This window comes from Acromyrmex echinatior, chromosome 8 (assembly GCF_024713525.1).
Source record: "Acromyrmex echinatior isolate Ae372 chromosome 8, ASM2471352v2, whole genome shotgun sequence".
In the NCBI taxonomy this organism is placed as follows: Eukaryota; Metazoa; Arthropoda; class Insecta; order Hymenoptera; family Formicidae; genus Acromyrmex; species Acromyrmex echinatior.
This window is the reverse complement of record NC_141859.1, coordinates 14,051,902-14,066,290: the sequence shown is the minus strand read 5'-3', so window position 1 is coordinate 14,066,290 and position 14,389 is coordinate 14,051,902.

Below are 14,389 nucleotides of genomic sequence, written 5' to 3'. Positions count from 1 at the left end.
TTAAAAGAATATCAAGCGTCAATTTTGATCACGTGACGCTGAAATTGAACGTCGTAGCGTCAAGTAAAAACCCAGCCAAAAGTTTGTGCTCCCTGCTTGACATGGGCCCTTATTCTTGAAGAGAAATATATACGAAAATCTAGGGAAATATTATATTGGGTCATCTAAAAAGTATCCGCGGTTTTTTGTCACTAGATATGTGTTGATGGTCATATATCTAGTGACAAAGTACCGCGGATACTTTTTAGATGACCCAATAGTATACGTAACGCATATTGTAACATTTTCCTAAACTTTTGAACACTTTCTTTTCAAGAATAAGGGCCACGGGTTGTTCCAAATTTATTGCCAACGCTAAAAATCTACAGTTTACGTTACGTATACATTTACGTATGTACATTTTCACTGGCAGTAAATTTTAGAACACAGTCAGTCTATGGTCAGTTTGTAAGCGTCTCTCTCTAAAGGCTGCTTGCATACGATGCTTGTTTTTCTGCTGGATTGCTAGCTGGATTAGAATCTTGCCACCGTATTAGCTACGGGGCTGTCAGTGCCAATTCGTAGCCAATACGATGGCAAGATTCTAATCGAGCTAGTAATCTGGCAGGAAGACAAGCATCACTGGTCTAGTTCCCAACGAGAGTTTAAATCGAATTAGAATATAAGAACCAACCAACAGTCAAGTATTCCCCTGTTATAGTCGAACGACAGGGGAATGCTCGAGTGTGGTTGATTTTTACATTCTGATCTGGTTTAAACCCTCGGTGGAAATTAGGCCAGATAGGAGACAAATCGAATATTTCTGATTTATTTATGTCTACATAATTTGGGAATCGTTTGGGGAAATTTAGGAAAAATATTTGAACATTTGGATAATAGTATTTTTCTTGTTATTAAAAAATTGTATCATGTGTCAAGTTAGCAAACAGCAATTTTATTTAATATGTTTTATGAATGGAATCAATTAGAAATCCATTTGGAGAAGACGTCTTCACATTGTTATTTTCATTTGGGAAAAGTCGCTATTTTGTAATTCAATAGTTTTGCACATACTGCGAAAACGAACAATGTTCAGGTATAATGGGTGTAGTATGAGAGCAAATCAATAAGTATCTGTGTTAGTAATGAAGACGCAAGCTTTTCACAAAAATTTTTTTTATTTTTCAACGTAATCCGCTTTTAGGAGGATACACTTTTCTGAACGTTTCTGCCATTTTTTTAATCCCTCAGAAAAATACGATTTGTCGAACTCTGCAAAATAGGCCTCTGTTTCGGCGATGCCCTCCTCATTTGACATGAATTTCTTTCCACCGAGCCATTTTTTCAAGTTTGGAAACAAGAAGTCGCAATTCGACCATGTTTTGAAATTAATAACCTCATCCGCTTGTTGTCCACTATGAGCAATCGCGGCACTCGTCGGGCTGACAGCTTTTTCATTCCCAAGTTATCATGCAAAATATTGAATGCCGTTCCGTACGACATGCCTACAGTCTCTGCTACTTCATGCGATCAGCGAGAATCATCTCGTGGACTTTTTCAATGATTTCCTCAGTAACCACGTCTGCCTGGGCGCTCCTCATAAAAAACAGACGAACGACCACGTTTGAATTCGTTGAATCAATATCTGACGATTGTCATAGATAATAAACAGTTCCCATAAATGGTATCCAACTTCGTTTTTATTTCTTCGCACGTTTTTCCATCCAAAAATAAGAAACGAATCACGATTGATATTGCTCTTTTTCCATTGTATCGGAAAACATCAAACACGCTCACTACGAATTGCTGTCAAATCAAGACTATATATGAATCACTCTGAAATTTTGTATGGCGTCGTTTGAAAGATGGTAGTACACGATGGTGCCAACTTGCATCAGCAATGTCGCCTGTCTTGAAACATGGGTACTTATTGATTTGCCCTCGTAGATATAATACAATGAATGTAGTAAACCTAAAATCATAAAAAATTAACTAATTAGCCCTGATCTATAATTATGTATAGAAGAGATTAATTTAATCAGGAACTTAATTATGTTCTATTAAATTTCTTCACATTCAACTGTGATCAAGTTCTTATGGCTCCAGGCTTTCTACATTTATTGTATCATCCGAGTGAAGTTTGCGAACGCAGTCTAACATTGGAATATTCGGATTTCGGAGTACATAAACTTTGACATAGGCTGTGGTTAAAGTCTCATTACAAATGCTTTGAAGTGTTTGATGGATCAATTAGAAGAAAGAATTTTACAAACTGATCAATTAAAAAATGCTTCAAAGTGTTTGCAACATCGCGTTGATCATACTTAGAAGGTGCATTCAGCATTATAAATCGGAATCATTATAATCCGTTTGCTCTTTTACCTCGAAAATCGTTTGGCAACTAGCATTTTTCTATTATATGTCATCTCATTTGTGTTTGGTATTAACATTTCTAGAGCCAATCAAGCTGCTGGATCCACTCCGGATTCAACGACCGAGCTCGCAGAGCTAATGTAGATTTTCGTGCCTAAATTAAATTTATAACCTGTATATTTATGATAATATATCTAATTGATTCGTTAACATATACATTCAAATAGTGTTTGAACTGTTATAATGTCTAAGTCTACAAACGCTCAAACAAATGCTATTAAATAGAAATTGATGGAGTATATAACGTACAATATTTAATAAGGAAAATAAGTTTTTAATTCTTTTTTTCTTTATGAATTTGAGGTACGTATTTGAAAATAAAGATTGCTAATTAATTTTTAGATTAAAGCTTATTTCTATATGTTGCACATATAGAACGAAATAAAATCAAACTGTATTAATATATTAAAGACTTTAACGAATATGAATTAAGTGATATAATTTATAAATTTCAAATTGCTGAAATTTATTTTGCAATGTATTTTCTTTTAAAAAAACACACCTTGCGTATGAATCTGCTACATTCATATGTAACGATCTATTTTCAGTATATAAGGTTATTATCAGTTTTCAATAAAGCGAAAGAAATTTTCTCTCTCTCAATTAATAGGATATTTTTTATTTATTTTATAAAAATAAACAATTTCATTTTATAATCTAACCTTAAAGAACAGTTTACAATTCTGTATCGTTCGGAATTAATTGTATTGTATCATCCGGGCACTCGGATTGCTCGAAGATCACATGATCAAGCTCGCCATTTGCTAGTTCGCATCTCAGATTTACATTGCCGAACGCACCTATAAAAATATAAAAGAAGATGATTTGCTATAATAGTTATAATGTTATTTTCTTTATTTGTAAATATTATTATTTAAATGCATTTCAAGAAGAAAGAAATGTTTATTTATTCTTTATTTTTTTTATTTTCCAGCAAACGATTTTATTATAAAACCGTTTGTCCATCTTTACTGGAAAATAAAAAAAAAAGAAAAATTGAAATTTTTTTTCTTGAAATTTAAATAATATTTACAAATAAAAAAATTACATGTACTATAACAAATCTTTTTTTTATTTTATAATTTTATGTCAATGGAAATGTTAAAAAAAAGTCAATTTTTGCCTATAAATGCGTAAGTAAAAAGAATACCATTTTTTAATAGATTTTGACTTCCTAAATATGATAATGTTAATAGAAAGTTCAGAATCGACACTTTGAAACTTGAGCATGAACATAATGTATTTGAACTAATTTCAATATTCTTACTTACTTTTCAAGGTGTTCCCCAAAGGTCACATACTTTTTAATAGTTTTATCATATTCAGGGGGATATATAACAAGTTTTATTGTACACCGTTACAAACGTTTTTAAATTTTATTAAGTTTTTATGTTCATTGAAGAATAAAATTTAAATTTTCTGTCACTGAAAAAATTATTTATGCATACGTTAATGAAATGTTTAAATTTGTAGTAACTGAAATCTTAAGTGTATTGAAAAACACTAATTGAAAATTGAATGTTTTAGTTTATTTCGATTAAATCCATCAAATTTAGTGCTCATGTTCATTATATTAAAAAAAATCTGTAACTGACAAGGAAAGGGATCCAATTGTCCCTCTCCGATTTTAATGAGCATTTACTATATTTTTCTTCAGACAAAAATAAGCGACACGTATTTTTTTATACGTACCCATACGCACTTTTAGGGGGGTAGAACACCCTTTAGAAAAAAAGTGTTTCGGTGTTTCTCTTTCGAAGCGAATGTCGCTGGAATTGTAAGAGATAGAAAAAAATTTCAGAATGAAAACAGAATGGCTTTAAAAGTACTTTAGAACTGTAGTAAAAAAATTTTTTTCTTTATAAAAAAATAACTTTTATCATAAAAAATTATTAAAAAAGTTTTTTTTAAATAATTTTTTATAAGAAAAATTATTTTTAACGTTCATTACATTTGAGACTAATGTAATCTAATTTTCAGTTAATCTAATTTTTTTTCTAGTGTAATCTAATTTTCAGTTAATCTAATTTTCAGTTATATTATTCAATTATTTTCAATTATTGCATGACCATAAGCTTCCGTTACACGTTACTTAAAATTCATTACAACATTTCTCACAGTGATACAAAATAACATAATTAATATGTTCAATTGCATTTAATGATTTAAAAAACAAAAAAGATAAGAGTTTCATTTGAAAGAATATTGGATTTGTACAGACTTACGATTGGATTGTACAAACTTACGATTAATTATGAGATCATTTTGTAAGATAAGAAAAATTAAGTGTAATTAAAACTATTAAATATTTATTTTATACACTCAGAGAAAGGTTTCTTCGATTCAAAGAAATGTTCCTTTGCTAAATGGTTAAAGAAAAAATTTTTTTAATTTGAAAAAATTAAGTTTAAATCAAAGAAATGACGTTCAAATCAAAGAAATGTTTTCTTTAATCGTATAGCAAAGAAACATTTTTTTGAAGAAATTTTTCTCTGGATGTAATAAAAAAATTAAACTACAGAATGCGATGAGACGCTACTCATGTGCAATGCAGACGCTACTCATATTCTTCTGAAAATATAAACGTTTTAAGCATTAAGGAAACATTATCGTTTCCACGCCACTTTGAGGTAGATAGCTTGGTGCGTTTTTTTTTAAGTGGTTTAATCGAACACAGGCGTGATGGCCTTGAACATGAGGTACGCGACGAGATCATAGTGGCCTTTAATACCATTACGCCGGACATGGTGCACCATGCAACGCGGCAAATAGTTCGAAGAGCCGAACTTTGTTCACAAGCACGAGGAAGGCATTTCGAACAATTGTTGCATTAAACAATGAGAGTGGATTAGGCTTACTGGGGAAACCACTTAAAAAAAAACGCGCCAAGCTATCTACCTCAAGGTGGTGTGGAAACAATAACATTTCCTTGGTGCTTAAAATATTTATATTTTCAGAAGAATATGAATAGCGTCTGCATTGCACATGAGTAGCGTCTTATCGCATTCTGTAGTTTAATTTTTTTATTACATCCAGAGAAAAATTTCTTCAAAGAAATGTTTCTATACGATTAAAGAAAACATTTCTTTGATTTGAACGTCATTTCTTTAATTTAAACATAATTTTTTCAAATTAAAGAAATTTTTTCTTTAACCGTGTAGCAAAGGAATATTTCTTTGAATCGAAGAAACCTTTCTCTGAGTGTATAACATAAATATTTAATAGCTTTAATTATACTTAATTTTTCTTATCTTACAAAATGATCTCGTAATTAATAATTAATCGTAAGTCTGTACAATCTAATCCAATCAAGTCCAATCGTAAGTCTGTGCAAATCTAATATTCTTTCAACTGAAACTCTTACCTTTTTTATTTTTTTTAATCATTAAATGCAATTGAACATATTAATTACATTATTTTGTATCACTGTTAGAAATGTTGTAATGAATTTTAAGTAACGTGTAACGGAAGTTTATGGTCATGCAATAATTGAAAAGAATTGAATAATATAACTGAAAATTAGATTACACTAGTCTTAAATGTAATAAACATTAAAAATAACTTTTCTTATAAAAAATTATTAAAAAAAAACTTTTAATAATTTTTTATAATAAAAGTTATTTTTTTATAAAGAAAAAAATTTTTTTACTACAGTTCTAAAGTACTTTTAAAGTCATTCTGTTTTCATTCTGAAATTTTTTTCTATCTCTTACAATTCCAACGATATTCGTTTCGAAAGAGAAACACCGAAACACTTTTTTTCTAAAGGGTGTTCTACCCCCCTAAAAGTGCATATGGGTACGTATAAAAAAATACGTGTCGCTTATTTTTGTCTGGAGAAAAATATAGTAAATGCTCATTAAAATCGGAGAGGGACAATTGGATCCCTTTCCTTGTCAGTTACAGATTTTTTTTAATATAATGAACATGAGCACTAAATTTGATGGATTTAATCGAAATAAACTAAAACATTCAATTTTCAATTAGTGTTTTTCAATACACTTAAGATTTCAGTTACTACAAATTTAAACATCTCATTAACGTATACATAAATAATTTTTTCAGTGACAGAAAATTTAAATTTTATTCATCAGTGAACATAAAAGATTAATAAAATTTAAGAACGTTTCTAACGGTGTACAATAAAACTTGTTAAACGGTAAGAAATATGTGAAAAAGAACCTCAAAAGAACCAGTCAAATGCGTCATTATACATGAAAAAATAATACATCTGGATTTACAATGTAGTGGCTATCTACCTGAGCTTGTACTAATAATTTCAAGTAATGTACACACATTAATATGTCAAAAAATAAAATTCCGACTAAATATAGCATAAAACGACGCGATAGTTCCGACAAAATGTGTCTCGAAGCGTAATTAAATAAAAACATCGTATAATAAAGCAAACGGAAAGATATCGCGACGATCAGCACATGCTTTGCGTAGTGCTCTAATTAATTACATTAATTAGCTTAATATATCTATAATTGTGTTAAAACGTATTTAATCGTGTTAAATAACGTGATTTATAATGATAAGAAATGTGTAAGGAAAACTTCAGCTAAAATAACATTTTGGATAGTGTAGACGCGATGCGGCGAAACACATAGGACCGCCATGCCAGACTGTGCCAAGCGACGAAGCGCTATTTCCTCCTCCCTACGCACCGCCGCCGCCGCCGCTCGAGTGTGGACCGTCCTACGAATTCGCGCGGCGCGGCTTGATCGCATATTGGCTTAGACGTTTCCTTTTCTAATTCGAAAACTACAGCCAGTATCTCTAAATAGTATAAGAATTTTTTATTCCCTTTGATCCATTCTCCGTCCCCAACTCATCTTAAGAGACACTGTGGCCTCGACCCATCTTAAGAGACACCCTATATATTGTATATATATATATAATATTCTTGAGATTTCCACGGATGGTTTCTATATAAAGATTATGCATTTTGCGAGCTTTAATGCGGAACGCATGATCTTTATATATATATATGTATATTTAAAGCAAAACTGATTGGTTATGGTAGAAAACAATATATTATAAATAATAAAAAAAATGAAGTTGTTATAATAGAATCTAAATAATATAATCGAAGATAATAATAAATACAAGAATATAATTATTGTAATAGAGTATTAATATATATATATATATATATATATATATATATGTATATATATATATATATATATATATATATAAATATATATATATGCAGGATGATTTTAACATATTTCGTCACCCATTATGAGCAGGTAGAGTGAATCGAACTGAGTCGAAAAATCATTTACCATTTTGCAGTTTACGCAATAGTTAATGAAATATTAATTATTAAAAATTGCCAAATATTGGTCTTGAACAATTTTTTGCTCAAATACTATCAACTTTATAGAAAAACTGCAAAAGACAAAAATCATTTATTTCCTTCTCATAAAGTTTTGAGAATTCTTTCAGAATTTTTTTGGAATTTTTTATTATATTTTCTTATGTTGGTAAAAATAAGAAAATGCAGCACTAAAAAGTTGATAAAAAATTCTGAAAAAATTTTTAGAATTCTATGAGAAGAAAATAGATGATTTTTGTCTCTTGCAGTTTTTCTATAAAGTTGACAGTATTTGAGTAAAAAATTGTTCAAGAACAATATTTGGTAATTTTTAGTAATTAATATCTTGTTAACTATTGCGAAAATTGTAAAATGGTAGAGGACTTTTGGACTCAGTTCGATTCATTCTACCTGTTCATGATGACGAAATATGCTAAAATCACTCTGTATATAGTGTTACGCTACAATAAAATATGATTAAGTAATAAAATCAGGGTTGGGTAAGTTAACTTTTTTTTTAACTAAGTTAAGTTAAAGTTAACAACCTTGAAATTTAGTTAAAATATAAGTTAATTTATAATGAAATTGAATGAATTAAAAGTTAAGTTAATAAAAAAAAGTAACTGAAAAGTTAAATTTATTATTATTTTATTTTTTATTTAAAAAAACACAGCACGCACGCACGCACGCACGCACGCATTCGCACCGTAACAAATCCGTTAATGATAGTAATATTTTTTTCAAACAACCTTTCATTACATACATAATTTTATATAATTTACCTCGCTCTTTCTCGCCGTCCAACAAAGAAATAGTCATTGAGATCTTTTAGATGCTTTATATGATATCTATTTCGCCCTGACCATATATTGTGTAATTTTATTTAATTTAAAATTTATCCAACGTTTAAACAGTATGTAAAGTTTTGTGATTTCAATTAGCTGATAAAGATTTAGTATAGTCGAACTTTCTATGATACCTTTTCGATATTGAATATTAAATTATAAAGTTCTGCGAAACACTATATTATTTTAAATTAAGATTTTTCTTCCTTTATTATTTTTTATCAATCTACTTTTTACTTTATAAAGATAATGATCTTCTATTTAGTTTTAACTTAGCTCTAATTTTATTTTATGAATAAATCTAAGTTTTTTTTATATATATTCTAAATGAATATCCTTCCTTCGATTTATTTTAATCCACTATTCCGTTCCCTAATACCTGAGATCGTACGAAGTCCAATCCCGGGTCAAAAGGATTAGGTTACTTGACCCAAAAGGTAGGACCAAGGTCCATATCCGTGTCCATCGGAACAGAGTCATAGCGTCCTTTCGGGACGTTGACCCATTTTCCAGGACCGAAAAGGTGCGTACGATTCTCAGCTGTTCGCCTCTGTGCGTATACCTGTGAGATTGAGTCTAATCATTCTTCCACACCCTCTCCATTCTCTCTCACAGTATTCCTGAATTTCAAAGGTTTGGACGTAATAATTTACATGTTTTGTTTACATAGACTGTTATATATACTGATTGAATATTTTGTTTAAATATACTTATTAAATTTAAGTAATAAAGCCATTTCGAAATTTTTGTCAGATATCTTTCCTCGTAAATTATTGAAAATGAGTCCTCCTGCACAGCCGTTCAACGTGAGCCGAAAATGATATTGATGTGTTATATTTTAATAATAAGGAATAATAGATTTCAACCTATCAGGCGAGTGAGACGCGATGGGCCGTGCTACGAATTCGCGCGAAGCGGCTTCATCGCACATTAGCTTATACATTTCCTTTTTTAATTCGAAAACTACAGCGAATATCTCAAAATGGACTCTCAGACTTTTTTATTCCTTTTGACCATTCTACGCTTCCAATGCGGCTCCTACCTTATTTCTGGGATACCCTGGGAGACCTATACTCATATATGCTAAGTATACTGGAATAACATAAATTGAAACTGTTTCAGTTACTAAACCGAGTAATGAAAAGAGAAATTCATAAGGAAAAGAAAGTAAATTTGAAAATGCACTGGAATACAAATATGAAGCGACTCGGATATACGTAATAGCAAAAATTGAAGAGTATTATCACTTAAAATATATGTATATGTATATGTAGAGTCAGTTATTAAATTGGCACAAGAGATAGTCATATAGGCGAACGTCTTATCGTAAAAATCAAATATTTAAAATCTCTCAAACTTTATGGAAATGCTCCTTTTATGCATAAGATAAATGTCCCAATTAAGTAACAATCGTAACTGTTTTTTTTCAATAAATTATAGATTAATATATGGTACATCAATGTTTATTCTAAAATAAATGTGTTAGTATTCAGAGTTATGTTATCTATTACAACAGATTTTGAATAAAATTAAACACTTTTGTAAACGCTAAAATATTATAATTGTGAACATGTTATCAACGATGACAAATCTAACAGATGCTCACTAACATTAACTATTATTACAATAAACTAAAAGTAAATAAAGGTAAAGGCCCAAAGTTAAATAGATAATAAAAAAAAACATTGTAAATAAATTGAAAACGTCACAAAACGTTATTTTGTTAATTAATGCATGTGTTACTAATCAGTACTCAAATTTTGTTTGTCGAGATGCGTTAGCTCGAAAATGATGCGTGTGGCGCGATCTCTTAAAACTAAATGAGAATTCACATTTGATTTAGTGGCGGACGTTACAGGATGCATCACAATCCTTACAATCAATTTTATATACTTCATTTTATTGGAGTTCGGTAGAGAGTCTTTATGTACTTTAATAAATTGGTTTAATTTATTTATACTATAAAACATTACTTTTTGTATATTGTTAAACACGTTTTTATATTGTTCAGAAACATCTTTAACATAAGGAAAGGTAAGCCACTTGTATTTTGTCTAATTTTAGATATTTTCTGTGATTTTTGTTTCAAAGTTTTCTTATTGGTTATACATTTAATTCTCTGTGCCATTGTCTCAAAATGAATTGTATAGGATAGTTATTATTCAAAAGCATCTATACTATTAATTCAAGATTTTTTTGAAACTCTGGATGTGATAAAAGAAACGCTTTGTCTGTGAGTTCTATAATTATGCCTCTTTTTTGAGAAACAGGATGCTGGAATCAAAAACTTAAAAATCTCCCCAACGATGAAGGTTTTTAATAAAATTTTATATTGCCATTGTTAACCATAATCGTGATGTCCAAAAAATTTATTTTATTGCTCCCCACCTTTATTGTGAATTGTAATTTAGGATATGATAATCCAGATAACAAAACGTTTCTTGGTATAAGAAAAGAAATAGGTTGCTTAGCACAAGTTTCTCTTTAATTGCCATCATGTTGCTGTCATCAGGACAATAATAATTTCGTTTAGGTCAACTTAAAGGCATTATGCGGACAACGGTTGTTTGCGCAAATGAGCGGAAATGCTGTAACAAACTTATTTCCATAGATGTTGCTACAATCTGTTGGAAATCATATTTTTGTAAAATATTTATAACATTTTTGTTCAATTGAATGGAAATGGAGTCGTCGAGCAGTATGTGGTGCCGTCACCAGAGGGATACATCGAATTAAATTTCTCGATTTTAAAAAACGACATAGAATACAATAAAAGATGCAGCATTAGAAGATTTTTCAGCTGTGTTCTAATAAAATAATTTTTTGAAGTGAGTTCCAAGAGGGCTCTAAGATAAAAGGCATAATACTTTTTTTGAAATGTTTACCGAGTAAATGAAATTTCCTAATATTTTAATATGTATTTTGTTCTGCATTGTAATTTTATTAGTAACTTACAGCTGTCAACCAAATGAGTAAAATGTCTAAAATTAACTCATAAGTCATTTTAAGATATCTTTCAGAGTTCTTTATGAAATAACTTATGAGTTAATTTTAGACATTTAACTATGAGAGAAGCTTTTTGAATCAAGCGGCAATCGTGAGATGGCGTCTCGCAAGTTGTCGCTCCCCGATTTTTCGATGGCGGAGATTCGACCGGTGCGCCGCGTAGAGAAGCGTCAGGAATTGGAGACCAGAGACGAGACATGTATGTCCGTGCTCAAAAAAAAATTAAAAACGATTATTTGGGGAAGAATACGTTAATGTATTTTTTTTGTCTTGTGCGATTGATTCCCTCACAATTTTTCAGAAGTGGAATTAGAGGATCCGCGTGCAAAAGATAGAATTCGAGACTTTACGATTACATTGTTTGTGATTACGTCGTGGATTGCTCAGAGGGAATCCGCGATTATTTACCGATATGATGATACATGCCGCCATGTTGACGTCACGTATTACCGCCGCCATCGTCATCGCCGCGGACCCCGCGTCCACTCCAAAGTGCGTTTCGGGCCGCTGCCGTGGACCTCGCATCCACCCCAAAATGTGTCGCGGACTTTTTGTCTAGGAGATCGGTGGCACATCGATGTGCTGACTGCTAAACAAAGCGCCATCAATGAGAGGTAGATGATGAAATCATAGTGCATTCTCAAAATTCTTTCTTTCGAGATCAGAAGTCGATAATGATATTTATCTAGGAAGAACCGTGAGATCGGTGACATGTCGCGACGCGTTAAGAGAGAGACACCGATAACGATATTTTTTCTAAGAAGAGATCGGTGACACATTGTCGATGCTGTGACCCAATAGGGAGGGTAGACAAAGAGACAAAGAAGTCGTAAATGAAATATATAAAGGGTCATAAGCGCGCGGCACCTCAGTTGGCGTCTTTAAAAATTATCGAATTGATTACAATAAATGTAATGCGAAAAGTATGGCTGATCATCGTGCGAACGTTGAAGACATGATGATGTAAATGCAGACAAGTTATTTAAAGCAATGGAAATAGAATTCGAGGACATAATGGACGATGTAGAGTTCGAGAATATCGGAAACATTGAGGACGTGGACGATATCAAATTCTTGAATATCGAAAACGCGGATATTAAAGACGAAGTGTTCGAAGTGTTTGATGAAATGGAAGTAGACTTTAAGAATATAATGGACCAAGAGTCGTCCGATAAAGAAATGCTATCCGACGATAATGGATATGTTAGTGATATGAGCGAGTATGAAATGGATCGCGTAGAAAAATTCGTGTTTCCAGAAATTCGTACGTTGAACGCGTATTGTTCTTGAATTTGTACTAAGCACTGTGTGATCCACAATTATTATATAACGGGTGGTGCTTTAACTGTATGCACATCATGCATAATTCGTAGCTGACATTAACGATGGAGGAAAGAATGTATCACGTTATGAAGCATGAGATCGATTCTTTCGGTAAGCTAGACGGCAGGTTGTACACGAATTGCAGAATGTCTTTGTACATTATATTCTTGTGCAGCATGTGCCCACTCTGCATACATTAAAAAAAAAATGAATGCAAAAAAATGCCTGAAGACTGTGATCCGCGGAGGAGAGAAAGATGCGCGAATATCGCCGGTGCAGTTCCTACGCGATCGAGAAATAGGTACACGTGATGCGAAACAGGGAGTCATTATCAATGATGATGATAATGAAAAGGAATATTGGTTCGGACGATTAGGAGATGAAACCAGTGCACATTGACTTCGAAGAGAGATTTTGGTACAAAGCTTTCGGTTTAATAAAAGAATAGTGTTATCACTTAATAAAAAGTGAAGAAAAGATTTAATATAGCTGCAGGCGTATTAATATTTCCGCGGGTGGTGAGAAGTGCGTTGAAGTGATGATAACGGACAAGTTAGTGATACCATACTACGACCGCGAGAAGAATCCTGCTAAAAAAGTGTTTCGTGACCTGTGTGATAAGTATATGCGTAATTAATTATGTTACCCCTGTAAAGAGTGCACTTTAGTAGACGAACATAATAGCAAGGTGATAAAATATTATGACATTCTAGATGTAAAGCGATGCAGCAACGTGTGTGAACGAGTCACGTGCAAGTGCTCCGTGTAAGAGTATGATCTAAAGACTGTGAAAAAGACATAGAAAACTATGAGCGAGTGGAACGTAAATTGCTGGAACAGTGCGGCCAAGTCATTATTCTGGTGGAGTGTTTCGCGTGGCTGCAACGATGTGACAAGTGCATCGAGCAGCTCGAAGAACTTTGTCATATCAAGCATCCGCGCCATTGGACATAGACAATCCGCGGTGGCGAGGATCGCGCGACTCGCGGATGCAAAGTTGCAATTAGAGTGATGTTTTGTACACATTGGTGGCGAGTACGCAAGTGGCAACGAGCGATCTCTTGTCTGGCGAGAGATCGACGCCGCGTTCGAGAGTCGCATATTAACAGGTGCGGCGATAAACTCTAATCACATCGAGCCGTGATGGTTTTATAAGATATTGGCAATGTAGTTCTAGAACGAGTGCGAGACGCTGTAGAAAGACACGGTAGTGTAAAAGTGAACGCTGCGTTCAATGGTGAGTTCGCGACAAAGGATAAACGTGCTAATAAGAGCATAATTACAAAGAATAACGAGATACATCGTTGCACCGATATGCACAAGTGATACGAGCGACACCTTGTCGAACCTATTCTAGCATCGCTCAAAGAATTCCAGGAATGTGACAGCGGGTGGACATTGTCGTGAATCCTCAACTTGACTTGTAAACAAACTAAATCCTCTGCGCGCGGGATGTTACATCGAAGTACCACAGGAA